This window comes from Myotis nattereri (assembly GCF_964212035.1).
Source record: "Myotis nattereri genome assembly, chromosome: 6".
Taxonomy (NCBI): domain Eukaryota; kingdom Metazoa; phylum Chordata; class Mammalia; order Chiroptera; family Vespertilionidae; genus Myotis; species Myotis nattereri.
This window is the reverse complement of record NC_138081.1, coordinates 60,916,029-60,932,097: the sequence shown is the minus strand read 5'-3', so window position 1 is coordinate 60,932,097 and position 16,069 is coordinate 60,916,029.

Genomic DNA, 16,069 nt, shown 5'->3' with positions numbered 1-16,069 from the left:
GCAGTCTAATTGGTAGTTGCTGTCCATCTTGATTGAGATTGCAACAACCTTGAACTGTTTGACGGGGCTTGTGAAATACAACCAGAGACACAACCCTGGTAGAGACTAGGGTATGAATACAACCAGGAAACTGTCTCCCTTTGTAGCCTCTTCATACCTACCTTTATCAGTATGCATTTGGTTTTGCATTTATTTATTACTTGCTTATTTATTCTGTCTCATTCTAGTAAAAAAAAAAAGAGATTTTGAGTCAGCTTAGAGAAATATGAATTTGAGGTAGAGTATAAATAAGGTGGAAAAAAACCCATGAGTTTATGGAGAAAATTCAAGAATGCCTGTCATGGGGCCCTGAGTAGCTGCTATGGAAGGAAGGAGCCATGATTAGAAACAGAAGCTAAATTGCCCATGCATTTAAAACACATGACTAAACCTGAAGTATTGAGTTCTGAGGATAAATTTTATTTATGGGTCCTAAGGAAAGGGCTTCAAGGTGAATTCGGTCAATGCCATTGGCATTGGCCCTATCCCTGCAATAAGTGCAACAGCAAACTCCTTATGTCTATTTGTTATTTCATCAAGACATAGCAAAGCATAATTTAGCAGAAGTAATTTTGCTAGCAGCTAAAATAATGCTAACCAAATATGCAGTTCTGAAATTAAATACTTACAGGAAAAAAATCTGAATATTTAGAGGAATATATGGACAACATCCTCCATGAGTATTTTTTTTTTATAACTGAGTTTTTTTGATATGGATTGAGCCGGAAATAATGGCAAACAGCATGTATAGTCACTACTCTAAATACTTTTACATATATTTACTCATTTAATACTTGAAACATTCCTATGTGGTCAAGTTCTCCTGCATCATCATCACCTTTGTACAGATGAGGAAACCAAAACAGAAAGGTGTTTGGTAGCTTGCCCAAGGTCACCACTTGGTAGACTGATATATGAGCTCATGTCATGTGACTATTTGCTTTCTGCCACTGCACTGTCCTCTCCTCTCTGAGAGTCTGCAGTTATCTCCTCTGACTTTGGCTTCTCCAGTTACTGTTTAAGAACAAGTTTTACACTTAAACATGCAGAAGTTGACATCATGTCATTAAAATAAAGAACCCCCTCAGGGCTGAATAACAACCATGGCATGTCCACACTGAGGTGTCACACACATCGGTGATGCAGTTCACAGAGGTCTATGGTTTTCAAACAGGCTGTGAAGGGACCCAACAAGGGCATGTGGGGGTGGGGGAGACAGTGAAGGAGAGGCCTGAGCAGACTGTGCCCCACACCCTTTCCTGTTACACCCCATCCAAGTAGAGCACTGCCATGGGGATCTGTTTCACATTGGAGGTTTACATGTAAATTTTAATTAAGCAAAAAATTCCAAGGCAAAACAATTGAAAATTACTGTTCTGTGCCATCACAACCACGATAATTTTTAATTAATGAATCCCTGAATTCATTGTTTCTGATTAGGTAAGCTATATATGTTCATTGCTAAAAATGTGGGAGTTGTGGGGGGGTGGGGGAGTGGGAGGAAGAAATACTAAAAAGAAATTGCAAGCCACCTATAATCCTAACACCTAACAATGACAATTTGTATTTTGATGTATATTCTTCATCATCCCCCCAGGCATTTATATGTATTCTTGTGCATACAAACATATATATTTCAACAAAGTTGTTTTATAACCTGCTTTTTAATTTAATAATATCTCATGTGATTATTACTTTCTGCAACACGGTTTTTAAATAGGTACAATGTGTTACAGACTTTAATGTTTCCTATTAGTAGATATTTAGATGGTACCTAATGTTCTACCCATTATAAATAAATAATATTTTATAAGCACAGTTGTACCTAGCTCTTTACCTTTATCCATATGTCCTTTTTAGAACTTCCTAGAAGTAGGATTTCTTGGTGGATGGTGTATGCTACCTAGATCCTCCCTTCAGGACCCAGGGACTCATTTCTCCACTTCCTGGGGTGTTGATTGTGGATAGCTCACAACAGATTCACTTCCCAGGACCACCTTGGTTATGGCATCTCCTAGGGCCAGCTCACTTCTGGTGACTGTTGATGTGGAGGTCCAAGGACCCAGCCTGCTTGCCTCAATCCAGGCAGCTCTGAAGGGCCATCCTGCTCCAGCTCCATGGAACCATGTGAGGGGCCTGGTTCCAATGCATCACAGCCCAGCTGCTTCTTCTGCCCAGCCCTGCCTCCCTCACCCCTTCACGGGTGTTGATCCCCAGGACATTCCCCAATAAACTTGCATACGAATCTCCTCTCAGCACCCGTTTCTCTGGGAACCTAAGACAAAATGGTACATGCATCTTTATGTAATTTTATATAGTTCTAAAATAATAGGAATGTATGCTTGTTAATATTTCAGATCGGCAGACCCATCTGAAGAACTGAAAGAAGGCTAGAGTGATTGTAGTGGAGAGTGATGACAGAAGTGTGCGATGAAGCCCTGACTGGTTTGGCTCAGTGGATAGAGCGTCGGCTTGGTGACTGAAGGGTCCCAGGTTCGATTCCAGTCAAGGGCATGTACCTTGATTGCGGGCACATCCCCAGTGGTGGGTGTGCAGGAGGCAGCTGATCGATGTTTCTCTCTCATCAATGTTTCTAACTCTCTATCCCTCTCCCTTCCTCTCTGTAAAAAATCAATAAAATATATTTAAGAAAAGAGAAAAAAAGAAGTGTGAGATGAAGGTGGAGAGTTTTGCAAGGACCAGACCATAGAGGCCTTTTCGATCTGATGTATGAGGGGCATGGCAGGAAGCAGATAACACATTCAATTGGGCAATTCCAGGACAGTTGAGTGAAGAGCCCATTTACAAAGCTGTGGGCAGAGTTTAGTAAAGGCTAAGAGGGGGCTGGAACCAGCAGGGAGTCCTTAACTAGCAAACTTGGAGGAGCAGTTATTGGAATCCAGTCTGGCCCGGTGTGGAGAGGGCTGCCTGATGGGCAATGTGGCTTCAGGAGAGGGACACAGTCAACCTGAGGTGCTAGGCAGAGAGGAAGAAGGAGAAAAGGACTCAATTTTACTCTCCGTCCACCTTCCAGGTCTCCTGCTGGTCCCTCCCACTTGCCAAACCCTCCTGGAAGCCAAAGAGCATGGGAAACCCGGAGGCTGTCCATACAGGCCAGCCTCCAGGAGCACAGCAGACGGGGTGAAGGGTGAACTTGAAGGGACCAAGCAAAGCTCTCCAGCACAGCCATGGACACAGTTTGGGTTTTATCCTAAGCGCATGGTGTTGTGGGCTGAGTAGTGCACCTCATCCCCCCATTCCTATGTTCAAGTCCGAACTGTTGGTTCCTCAGAATGTGATTGTATTTGGAGGTAGGTCTTTAAAGAGGTAATCAAGGTAAAATAACGTTAGATGGGTGGGCCCTAATTCAATATGACTGGTGTCCTTATACGAAGGGATTAGGACACAGACATTCACAGAGAAAAGACCAGGTGAGGACATTTACAGGCCAAGGGGAGAGATCTCAGAAAAAAAAAAAATCAACCCTGATAATAACTTGATTTTGGACATTTAGCCTCCAGAACTGTGAGAAAATTAATGTCTACTGCTTAGGCCACTCAGTCTGTGGTGTTTTGTCATGGCAGCCCCAGCACTAACACTTTGCTTTGTCCCTTCAAGTTCACTCTTCACCTGGCTTCACCCCGTCTGCTGTGCTCCTGGAGGCTGGCCTGTATGGACAGCCTCCGGGTTTCCCATGCTCTTTGGCTTCCAGGAGGGTTTGGCAAGTGGGAGGGACCAGCAGGAGATCTGGAAGGTGAAGGAGAGTAAAGTTGAGTCCTTTCCTCCTTCTTCCTCTCTGCCTAACACCTCAGCCCTGGTCATGAGGAGTTGGGGTTGGGGTGACAAGATCAGATCTCTGTTTTGGAAAGATGGCCTGCCTGCAGCTTAGAACTGAGTAGAAGGTGGCCAGAGCAGAGGTGTAGACACCAAAGAGGAGGCTATTTTATAATCTGGGTGAGAAATAAATAGACTCCACTTCTAACAGTGGAGGAGAAAAGTGAGTGGATTGAAGAGATATTTGGGAAATAAAATCAACACTTTTTTGATAATGGATTGGATATCCTGGGTGAAGGATAAGGAGTCTTAAAAAATATTTTTTGATCAAATATTGATTGAACACCTACTCTATGCCAGCCACCCTTTCTTCCAGACACCAAGGGGTGCAGGTTGTCTCCCAGTTTTCAGGTGCACAAGTGAATGGATGGTGATCTCTGAAATGGGAGACCCTTGAAGATCAGGTTTTCTTTTTTTAAATATATTTTTATTGATTTCAGAGAGGAAGGGAGAGGAAGAGATAGAAATACCAATGGTGAGAGAGAATCATTGATTGGCTGCCTTCTGCATGCCCCACACTGGGGATCGAGTCCGCAACCCAGGCATGTGCCCTGACCAGGAATCGAATGGTGATCTCCTGGTTCATAGGTCGATGCTCAACTACTGAGCCATGCCGGCAGGCTCAAACAAATATTTTAAATTAAAGAAATTGTTTTTTTACCTTTTGACCTTTAAAAAAAAATCCACATATCATTGAAGTCCCCTGGAGTCCTCTCTCTGGTCCCATTCTCTTCCTATCCTCCTTGAAGCAATTATTATAAGGAATTGGGTATGTATCTAATCCATGCTAAGTTAGTATTTACAGCAATTTATTTAACTTCTATGAGCAGTTTATGATACAATTACATCACAATTTATGTATCTAATTTCCTGCTGATGAACTTTTAGGTATTTTCTAATTATTCTACCATAAATAGTGTTACAATAACATCCTAGTACAGGGGTGGGCAACCACTGGCACGCGTGCCAAACATGGCACGCCAGTAACTTTTGCAGTCACGTGAAACCCTCTCTTATAATCTTCCATTTACAATTGTGAATCTTTGTTTTCAGTGATGGATTTTGTTAAGTCTTGTAATAGGAGTAGCCTGATGGATGAAAGTAGTAGCTCGTGCATATCTCTGAAGGTCACGAAATATAAACCTGATGTAAAATCTCTGTCATCAGTGATGCAGCAGCAAAAGTCCCACTGATAATATCAAACGGAGTCATAACGTTTTCTGTCGGACTATCAGTGTACATGTATACATTAAAAAATAAATGTATTTTTCATCATCATGTACTGTGTTTTTGTCGCTCGAATGAATTTTATTATTTCTTCAAGGTTCTTCACATACGTACACCTTAAGAGATATCAAGTAGGCATAACATGTTCTCAAAAAATTAGGGTTGGCACGCAGAAGAATTTTGAGTCAGAGATTTTGCTGGTTTTGGCACGCACTCACAAAAAGGTTGCCCACCCCTGTCCTAGTATATATCCCATTGTGCATTTACTTTTCAGGGTTTATACCTAGAAATGAATTTTCGGAGTCATGGAGTAAGCTCATTCTAAGCTATATTAGATAGCAAGAACTGATTATTTTTGTCAATTCATTTACCCTTACCACACTCATACATAGCCTTAAAAAACATGTAATGTTGCTTGTTTGTATGTTTCAGTTTCTAGGACTTTGGAGTAAATTATCCAAAAATATACCCAAGATACAGTGGCACAAAACCATGTATTATGCTCACAGATCCTGGGCAAGGCACAGAGGTGTGTGGGGTCTCGGCCTGAAGACTCCAAGACTGGGGGCGGCATCATTTAAAGACTAGTTCGCTCCCCAGTCTGGTGGTTGATGTTGGCTCTCAGCTGAGGCCTTAGCTGGGCTGTCGGCCAGAACATCTCCATGAAACCTCTCTATGTGGCCTGGGCTAATTCGTGACATTGTGGCTGGGTTCCAAGGGTGAATGGGGAGAGAGAACAAACCAGGTAGAATCTGTATCATCTTTTAAGAACTATCCTTGGAAGTAATACAGTTACTTGACTGTGTTCTATTCATTAGAAGCAAGCCAAAAGGCTGGCCCACATACAAGGGGCGGGAATGGAGGCTCTGCCTCTCCATGGAGCAGCGTCAGTGTCGCACTGTACAAGAAGCATGTGGGATGAGCTATATCTGGGTGCAGCCATCTCTGGAAATAAAATCCACCACATTGTGATTTGGTTCTTTCTTTTTTGAAGTACATTTTTTTCTGATGATAAAAGTAATGCTGTTAATTGCAAAAAAAATTTCAGAAACATATAAGAAGAAAATAAAGCCTACCAATTATTCTACCACCCAGAAACAGTTAACATATTTTATGCATACACACTTTTTTTTGAAAATAAAAATCAGAGCATAGTACATATATATTGCTTCTTCATTTAGAAAAATATCATTGACCTTTTCAATGTCAATCAACAGAGCTTTACACTATCATTTAAAAACTAATGGTCTCTTTTATTGTGTAAACATATTGTCTTGATTTGTCCAATATCTTCTTTATGGACACTTAACTCATTTCTAAATTTTTACTGTTTTGACTATATGACTTTAAAATTTATATAAATGGTGTTATACTAAGTGAAATAGACTGAAACTTGCTTTTATCCACTGAAATTATGTTTTCAAGAGCTAAGTTAGTATGAAGTAACTATTTATTTAATGTCTATGAGTATTTTATTCTATAATTACATCACAATTTGTGCATCTAATTTTCTGCTGGTGGGCTTTCAGTGTTTTCCCAATTATGCTACTACCAATAGTGTTGCAATGAACATTTTAGTACATGTCTCATTGTATATATATTTTTCAGGGTTTATACTAGTACTTAGTAATGGAGTTGCTGGGTCATGGGGTTATGCTTTTTTTTCAGCTATACTAGATAGCAAGAACTGGTTATTTTAGAGGGCTGAGTTATTAGCATTACTTCCATTGCTGTTGGATGGACTTCTAAGGTTTCTTAGTGAGGGCTGGCATTTATTAGAATTGCTGTGCTACTTCGATTCTGAATGCATGCTCCTATACAATGGAATGACAGAAATGAATAATTTATAATGACTGGCAAGAATGAGAATAGACAGACTTTTTTAAAAGTATGTTTTTTATTGACTTTGAAGAGAGAGAGAGAGAGAGAGAAACATCGATTGGTTGCCGCCTATACATCCCCACCCAGACCCCACAATCCGAGTATGTACCCTGACCTGAGACCTTTGGGTGCATGGGACAGTGCTCAACCAACTGAGCCATAACAGCCAGGGCTAGATAGACCTTTGATAGTAGTATTTTCCTGATATAGTACTTTGGTGTCATATTTGAAAATAATTTTAAAATCTCAGATATAGAAATGTCTCATGCCCCTTTAATTTATTCAGGAAATCTCTCACCAAATGTCAGAGTTAAGCAACAACACTTTTATGCATCTTTGGCTTGAAATCACCAAAAGTACTCTAAATGATCCTAAGAAACAGATGATGTGAAGACCGAAGAAGAGTGACTGTGTACTGGAACGGAAGCACAACTGGTCAGAGAGCAGAAAGTCACAACTGGTTTCGGTAGGAAGAATTTTCCTGTTCTTTTGGTGCTGCTTTTGAACAACTTTGCTTGGTTTGTTTGCAAATAGGGATCTTTATCAACGTCAGCTAGTTCCTGGGATCAGATTACATAAAGTCGTATCCTGTGTTCACAATGGCGCTTTTGTGTCTATAAACCTCAGCACATATTTAAATGAACATTAAGGAAAGGTATTTACCTGCTTTCAGACGGGTTAGCGTTTTGATAGTCTGACAAGAAGTTGGCCTTATTGCTTTTCTATCCGGATTCTGTTCTATACTAAGCACTACATACAGTTTGTAGATGAAGTCTTGGCTATGCGGCCTAGTGCCAATTAAGATTTTGTTTTCTATACGTTGTAGTTTCTTTCTTAAACCCAGTGTGAGGCAACCCAAAGTCGCACTCCATATTTCTGCTTCAGTTCTTATATTAAAAGGAACAAGATTTCTTACAGATTGCAGCTTGTATTTTGAGTAGAAATATTTTCACTGTTTTGTTCCAGCCCTGAGAAAGAAACCAGATCGCCTCTAGTTAAGGGTTCTTGGCTAGCCAAGTGAAGCCTCTCAGATTTTGGGTCCCTGGCATGCATGATTGGGCCACTAGATTCTTTATGGGCGGCTAGCTTCTGGGAATGAAATGGAGCTGCTGAGAAAATGTGAAACAAAATTCCAATATGGAAAATTATCCCACAAAGAAGTGACTTGTAACTTAAGATGTAATGTCACCACGTGATTTCCCACAATTCCATTTGTGATTGATCCTGTATAAGGATCCTTTTTGATGCTTTTAAGGGGTCTGCTTTTTTTCCCCCCTTTCTGCAAAAAGCTTTATTGTTTCATTTGGCCCAATGCATGGGAGAGAGCTTCAGGGTGGTTAAAAGAATGGCTAGTAGTTTCAGGAAGAGGCTCACAAAGCCAGACACCAGGGGGATGCAGAGGGGCCTTTCAAAGGCCTCCTGGCTCCAAAGGCTCCTGGTCCGCTTGAGGGTGAGCCTTTCGAAGAGATACTCGCCCAGCCCAGCCCGGGGGCCGGCCGCCTGCGGACATTAGTCAGGTGTCGCCCATCTTCTTGACGAGTTTCACCTCCTCACCAGGAAGTGGTTCTGCAGGAAGCCCCAGAGATGAGGGCCTGTGCGGGTAGAACCCAGGGCCTGCAGCTCCAAAAGGGCCTGGCCAGGTTCCTCTCCAAGTCCAGGGCGGCCTCCATGGCCTCACTCACCTTGGGAGGCTTCAGCGTCCTGGAAGAGAACGTGGCCACCGCACTGTTTTGCAACTTTAAGAGCCGCTCAGCGCCTCGCGCTTCTTTTCCGCCAACTCGCGGGGAAGTGGCCCACGCCCTCAAAGCCACAGCGTCTCAGTGGAAATAGAAGCCGGAGAGAGGTAGGTGCTGGGGCCGCAGGTGCAGGCTGGCCAGGCGGTGACCGCAGCCTCCACCTCGGTGGAATAATTCTGACGAATTTGGGAGCTCATGGTTGTTCAGCAATAAGGAGTTAAGGTAGGAAAAAACCTGGTGTGTTGGCTGGTCCCGGAGGTGGTTCCGAAGGTGGTGACTGGATGAGATGCGGGAGAGTGGCGGGAGGCTGCAAGAAGGGGCGTCCCCGGGTCTGTTCCGTCCAAACACTGTTGAAGCAAGAGACAGGTCCCGGACCGAGGGCACTGCCAGGGCTCTGCTCTTTATTTAAAGACAAACTCCCTACTTTAAAAAAAATGATTACAAATAAAAATGATTGATAATCACAAATTATAAAAGCAACCAAGAAGAATAGCTTTGCTGTATATTCTCAAAATTTGTTTTTCAGAGTCATTTAAAAAATTTATAGTTATTGCTGAGAGTATTACAGGCACCCTCTCTTCTCCCCCATTTGCCTCCCTACACCCCGCTCCTGCCGCACCCCAGGCCTTCACCGAACTATTGTCTGTGTCCATGGGTTATGCATATCTATAATAATAAAAGCATAATATGCTAGACTGGACATCCTTCCGGATGTTCTTCTGGATGACCTTCCAGACAAAGCTGGGGTTGTGAAGGCTGAGGCGGCTGCCACGGTGGGCAGGGGCTGAGGCAGAGGCCCCTGGCCATCCCAGCAGTGGGGGCCAAGGCAGCTGCGGCGGCAGCGGGGGTGGAGCCCGTTGCACAAATTTCATGCATTGGGCCTCTAGTATGTATGTAAGTTCTTTGGTTAACTTCTTCCCACACCTCCCCCTTACCTCTGAGATCTGTCAGTCTGTTCCATGCTTCCATGTCTCTGGACCTATTTTGTTCGTCAGTTTATTTTGTTTATTAGATTCCACATAAAAGTGAGAACATGTGATACTTGTTATTCTCTAATTGGATTATTTCCCTTAGCATAATAACCTCCAGATCCATCCATGCTATCTCAAAGGGTAAGAGAGTCCCCTTTTTTACAGCTGCATAGTATTCCATTGTGTAAATGTACCACAACTTTTTAAAAAAATATATATTTTTATTGATTTCAGAGAAGAGGGAAAGGGAGAGAGAGATAGGAACATCAATGATGAGAGAGAACCATTGATGGACTACCTCCTGCATGTCCCCCGACTGGGGATCAAGCTCTCAACCCGGGCATGTGTCCTTGACTGGAATCGAACCCAGGACCCTTCAGTCTGAAGGCCAACGCTCTATCCACTGAACCAAACCAGCTAGGGCATACCACAGCTTTTTTATCCACTCATCTAATGATAGATACTTGGGCTGTTTCCAGATCCTAGCTATTGTAAATAAGGCTGCTGTGAACATAGGGGTGCATATATTCTTTCTGATTGGTGTTTCAGGATTCTTAGGATATACTCCCAGAAGTGGGATAGCTGTGTCATAAAGTAGTTCCATTTTTAATTTTTGAGAAAACTCCATATTGTTTTCCATAATGGCTTCACCAGTCTGCATTCCCTCCAACAGTGTACTAGTTTTCCCTTTTCTCCACATCCTCACCAGCCCTTGTTGTTTGATGATTTATTGATGGTGCCATTCTGACAGGTGTGAGGTGATATCTCACTGAAATTTTAATTTGAACTCTCTGATGATTAGTAATGTTGAGCATTTTTTAAAATGCCTCTTGGCCATCTGTATGTCCACTTTGAAGAAGTGTCTATTTAGGCCCTTTGTCTGCTTTTACTTGGATTGTTTGCCTTCCTGGTGTTGAGTTGTATGAATTCTTTATATATTTTAGAAATTAATCCCTTATCAAATGTATCATTGATGAATGTGTTCTCCCATACAGTGGGCTCCCTTTTTGTTTTGTTGATGGTTTCTTTTACTGTGCAGAAACTTTTTATTTTGATGTAGTCCCATTTGCTTATTTTTTCTTTGTTTCTCTTGCCCTAAAAGATGTATTAGAGAAAATACTGCTACATGAGATGTCTGTGATTTTACTGCATATGTTTTCTTGTAGGATTTTTATGGATTCATGACTTACAGTTATGTCTTTTATCCATTTTGAGTTTATTTTTGTGTGGTGTATGTTTGTGGTCTAGTTTCATTTTTTTTTTTTTTGCATGTACCTGTCCAATTTTCCCAACATCATTTTTTGAAGAAACTGTCTTTACTCCACTGTATGCTCTTGCCTCTTTTGTCAAATATTAATTGACCATATTAGCATGGGCCCATTTCTGGGGTCTCTGTTCTATATGCCTGTTCTTGTGCCATACCACGCTATTTTGATTACAATGGCTTTGTAGTGTAGTTTGATATATGGTATTGTGATCCTTCCAACTTTGTTTTTCTTTCTCAAGATTGCTGCTGCTATTTGAGGTCTTTTTTGATTCCACATAAATTTTTGGAGTCTTTGTTTTAGATGTGTGAAATAGGCTGATGGTATTTTAATAGGGATTGCTTTGAATCTGTAGATTGTTTTGGGTAGTGTGGACATTTTAATGATGTTGATTCTACCAATCCATGAACATGGTATATGCTTCCTCTTGTTTGTATCTTCCTCTATTTCTTTTTTGACTGGCTTATTTCACTTAACATAATGTTCTCAAGACTTATCCATGTTGTACATGTGTCAGCATATCCTTCCTTTGAAAGGCTGAATAATATTTCATTGTATGTATTTACCACATTTTGCTTATCCATCAATGGACACTTGAGTCACTCCTGTCTTTTGACCATTGTAAATAATGCTGCTAAAAACACAGTGTACAAATACCTGTTACAGTTTCTGCTTTCACTTCTTTTGAGTTTATACTCAAAGGGGAAGTGGGCATACTGGATCATGTGGTAATTCTATGTTTAATTTTTTGAGGAATAACCATATTGTTTTCCATAGTGGTTTTATCATTTTTACACTCTCACCAAGTATCCAAGAGTTCCAATTTTTTAACATCATTGCCAATGCTTGTTTTCTCTCTCTCTTTAATAACAGCTATTTTGATGAATGTGAACAGTCATGGAACTCTTTAATGTCAGCACATGTACAGATATATTATCCTCTTGAAAGACATTTGGCTTTTTAGTTTTTCACTGTGGAAAGAAAGTTGTGATCAATAAAATCTCTATATTCGTGAGTGTGCGGGGCGGTGGCGGGGGAGGTTGGGGGTTAATGGGGGGGGGGGATGAGGACACATTTGTAATACCTTAACTAATAATAATAATAATAAAAATAAAATAAAATCTCTATATGTACATCTTCGTGATTGTGGCTGATTATAAGCTTATATTACCAAAAGTTGAATTAAAAGAATATGTTTGATGAGGGCATGTGCTGGGGGGTGGGAGTGGCCAGGGAGAGGTCAATGGGGGAGAGGGGGGAGGAGACTTATTTAATACTTTAAAATAATAAAGAATTAAATAAATAAAAAGAATAATGTTTGCAATGTTTCCTGAAATTTATGCTCTGAGAGTTTCTAATCTCCACACACTAACCAAGATTGGATATTATCAATAAAGAATTAATTTTGTCAATATGATGGCCAACAAATGCTATCTCATTGTTTTTATTATATTCTTTAGTTTCTAGTGAGATTTAATATCTTTTCATCTTTAAAAAAAATAATTTTAATTTTATTTTTTTTAACCCTCAGTCGATATGATGAGAGAGACATCAAGAGACATGGATGTGAGAGAGAAACCTTGACTAGTTGCCTTCCATAGGTGCCTTGCCCAAGAATCGAACTGGCAACCTTTCAGTGGCTCCAACCAACTGAGCCACTCTGGTTGGGCTCTTTTCATCTTTTTACTTCAACCCCCAAGCAAATGGATTGAAAATTGCAGATGAGTGGTTTCCCAGTAGAACCGGGGTTCTATTACCAAAAGAAGGATTATATATACTACACAGTCAAAAGAAATATATTTTCATTTTTAAATTTTAACATTTATTTAATCTAGAATTTATTTTAATGGCTTTATTCTCCTCCTCCTCCCCCAGTGGTTAGCTCCTTGTCACAACAATATGGAGTAGTCCATCTTTCCCCCAATTATTTTAAATGCCATCTTTATTCTATTTTAAATTGTTCAGCTTGACTCTTTTTTGGATTATGTATTTTGTTCCATTGATGGGTCTGTCAATTCTTGTGCTAGCACAACACTGTTTTAATCACTATAGCTTCATAATATATTTCAATTGCTGATGGGACAAGCCTGCTTGTTTTTCTTTCCCCCTCCCTGGAAATTTCTTGCTGGTTTTATGTGTTTATTCTTCTAGAGAATTAATTCTCAACCTTGGCAGCACATCATCATCACTCAGGAGCTTTAATAAACTCTGATAACTTTGTCCCACTCCCAGAGGTCCTGGTTTAACTGCTCTGGGTGCAGCCTGGAAACAGAGTTTTAAAAACTCTCAGATGATTCTAATGTGCAAGCCAACGTTGAATACCACTTTACAAGATGAACTTTAAAACTATTTTGTTTCATTATGGTCTTGATTTGTCTTGTATTATGTGTAGATTAATTTAGAGGTAATTGACATCTTTATAATACTGTCTTTCTATTAGATTCCGTTACAGTTCTTTGACTAAAATTAGAAACAGACTTTTGCTGATTTTAAGAAAAAGATAAAGGCATATCTAAAAGGATTTGGGTGCTCATAGATGTGAAGGGAAGCTGAAGGACTAGATTTGGGGGTAAAAAGAATCAGAGCACACACAGGGGTCTGGGACCAGCTTAATGCAACTCTATCACATTCCTCAGCTGGACCAGCTTTCCATCTTTGAGGCATTTTGCTCAAATTTCAGATTCTGAAAGAAAATTTAATGATCCTTGCTTGAGTAGTTTGTCTACCCCTGGCTGGAGGAGGGCAGGATACTTAGGAACATTTTTTTTTTTTAAATTTACCGATTTGAGGGCGGGGGGGGGGGGGGGAGGGAGAGAGAGAGAGAGAGTTGTTGTTCCACTTATTTATTTTTTTAAAATATATTTTATTGATTTTTTCACAGAGAGGAAGGGAGACGGATAGAGAGCTAGAAACATTGATTAGAAACATCAATCAGCTGCCTCCGGGACGCCCCCTACTGGGGATTTGCCCGCAACCCAGGTACATGCCCTTGACCGGAATCGAACCCGGGACCCTTCAGTCCACAGGCCAACGCTCTATCCACTGAGCCAAACCGGCCAGGGCTGTTGTTCCACTTATGAATTCATTGGTTGATTCTTGTATGTACCCTGTGACTGGGGATTAAACCTTCAATCTTGGCTTATTGTGACAACACTCTAATTCAGTGGTTGGCAAACTGCGGCTCGAGAGCCACATGTGGCTCTTTGGCCCCTTGAGTTTGGCCACGAAGTTTCAATCACACTGTATGTGCGTGCCCGCACATGGTATTTTGTGGAAGAGCCACACTCAAGGGGCTGCAGTTTGCGACCACTGCTCTAATTAATTGAGCTACTCAGCCAGGGCAAGGGTAGGATACTTTGGGTGACAGTCCCAAAAAGCTTACACACAGTGGGACAGAGAAAGGGAACCAGTAGCTGTTCCAGAAACAGGGGTTTGGGGGTTGGGCAAAGATAGTAACAATGCCAACAAGGACAACAAAATTAGATGTGCAGTACATATGTGTGAGCAAGGCATTTCTCTTTATTTATTTATATTTTCTTCAGTGTTCCTTGGTGGTTTATAGTTTTCTGTAAAAAAAATTTTTTTTATTGATTTCAGAGAGGAAGGGAGAGGAGAGAGACAGAAACATCAACAATGAGAGAGAATCATTGGCAACCTGGGGAATCAAAACATGACCTCCTGGTTCATAGATCAATGCTCAACCACTGGCCAGGGACTGGTTTTCTTATTTAATTTACATACTACGTATTTAAGTGTTTTATGCATTTTGTTTCTATTGTGAATAGTATCTTTTTTATTTTATTTTTCCCTGGTTATTTTCAACATATAAGAAAGTTTCATTTTTTTTAAATGTAGCTTTATTGAGGCATAATTGAGAATCATTGTGTTTTTACATTAATCGGACCACCTAATAAAACTCTCTAGTGGTTCTAAAACCTTTGTGTTTCAGCCTGTCAGATTTTTCAGGCATTGTCTCTTTACTCCCAATATTTTATACCTTCTTTCCCCTTTTCTAATCATTTTGGCTAGCACTTCCACAAGATTAAATAATAAATCACCTTGCTTTGTTCATTATACTTATGGAAATGATTCTTCTTATATTTTATTATTAAATGTCACACTACTATAAATACATAATTTGTCATGTTTAGAACATTCTTGTATCGATGTTTCAAAAATGGGTTTTAAATTGGCAATTGCTGTGGAATTTTAAAAAAATGCTTCTTTTGGAATATCTTGAGGTGATGTGATTTTTCACCTTTAAAAATTACAATGATGAATTTTATTAATAGAATCCATATGTTGAAACATCTTTACATTTTAAAAATGAACTCTACTTGGGCTGGTATGCTAATCTGTTAATCTAATGCTGCATTCTACTTATAATGCTTTACATAAGATAATTGCATCAATTTTTATACTTAGGATATAAGATTTCAAAAAATATTGTTCTGCAATATTGTTATATAGTACTGTCTTGGTCAGTTTAGGCTTCTATAACAAAATATCATACACTGAGTGGCTTGAACAACAAACATTTATTTCTCATAATTCTAGAGGCTGGGAAATCCAATATCAAAGTGCTGGCCAATTTGGTTCCTAGTTAGATCCCTCTTCCTGCTTTGCAGACAGCTGCCTTCTCACTGTGTCCTCACCTGGTGGAGAGAGAGAGATCATCTGCCTCGTATCTTTCTCATAAGATACTTTTCATGCAGGGCAAGAAAAGACTGAAGAAAGAGGCAGACCACTTTCTTCCCAGAGTGGTAGGTGGCAGTTTTAAAAGCAAGGGAACTTACTTAGTCTTGGGTGGCCCCAAGAAAAGTGAATCTTCCCACCCACCCACCAAATCTTAAAAGTTCACATAAGGCCTCTATATGTACACCATCCATATGGAACCAGGACCATTTTACTCTCTCAAGGCTGTGCATTTGGAGGAGCTCCCACTGTGGAGATGGCAGACAGAGTGAACATTCCAAGGACCGGTCGAGCGCAAGGGTCAACTGGTTATCACATCCTCTTGGTGACCTCCTCCAACGGGGACTGATACCATTCAGGGCTCTACTCTCATGACCTAATTACCTCCCCAAAGCCTCCATCTCCAAATACCATCCCATCA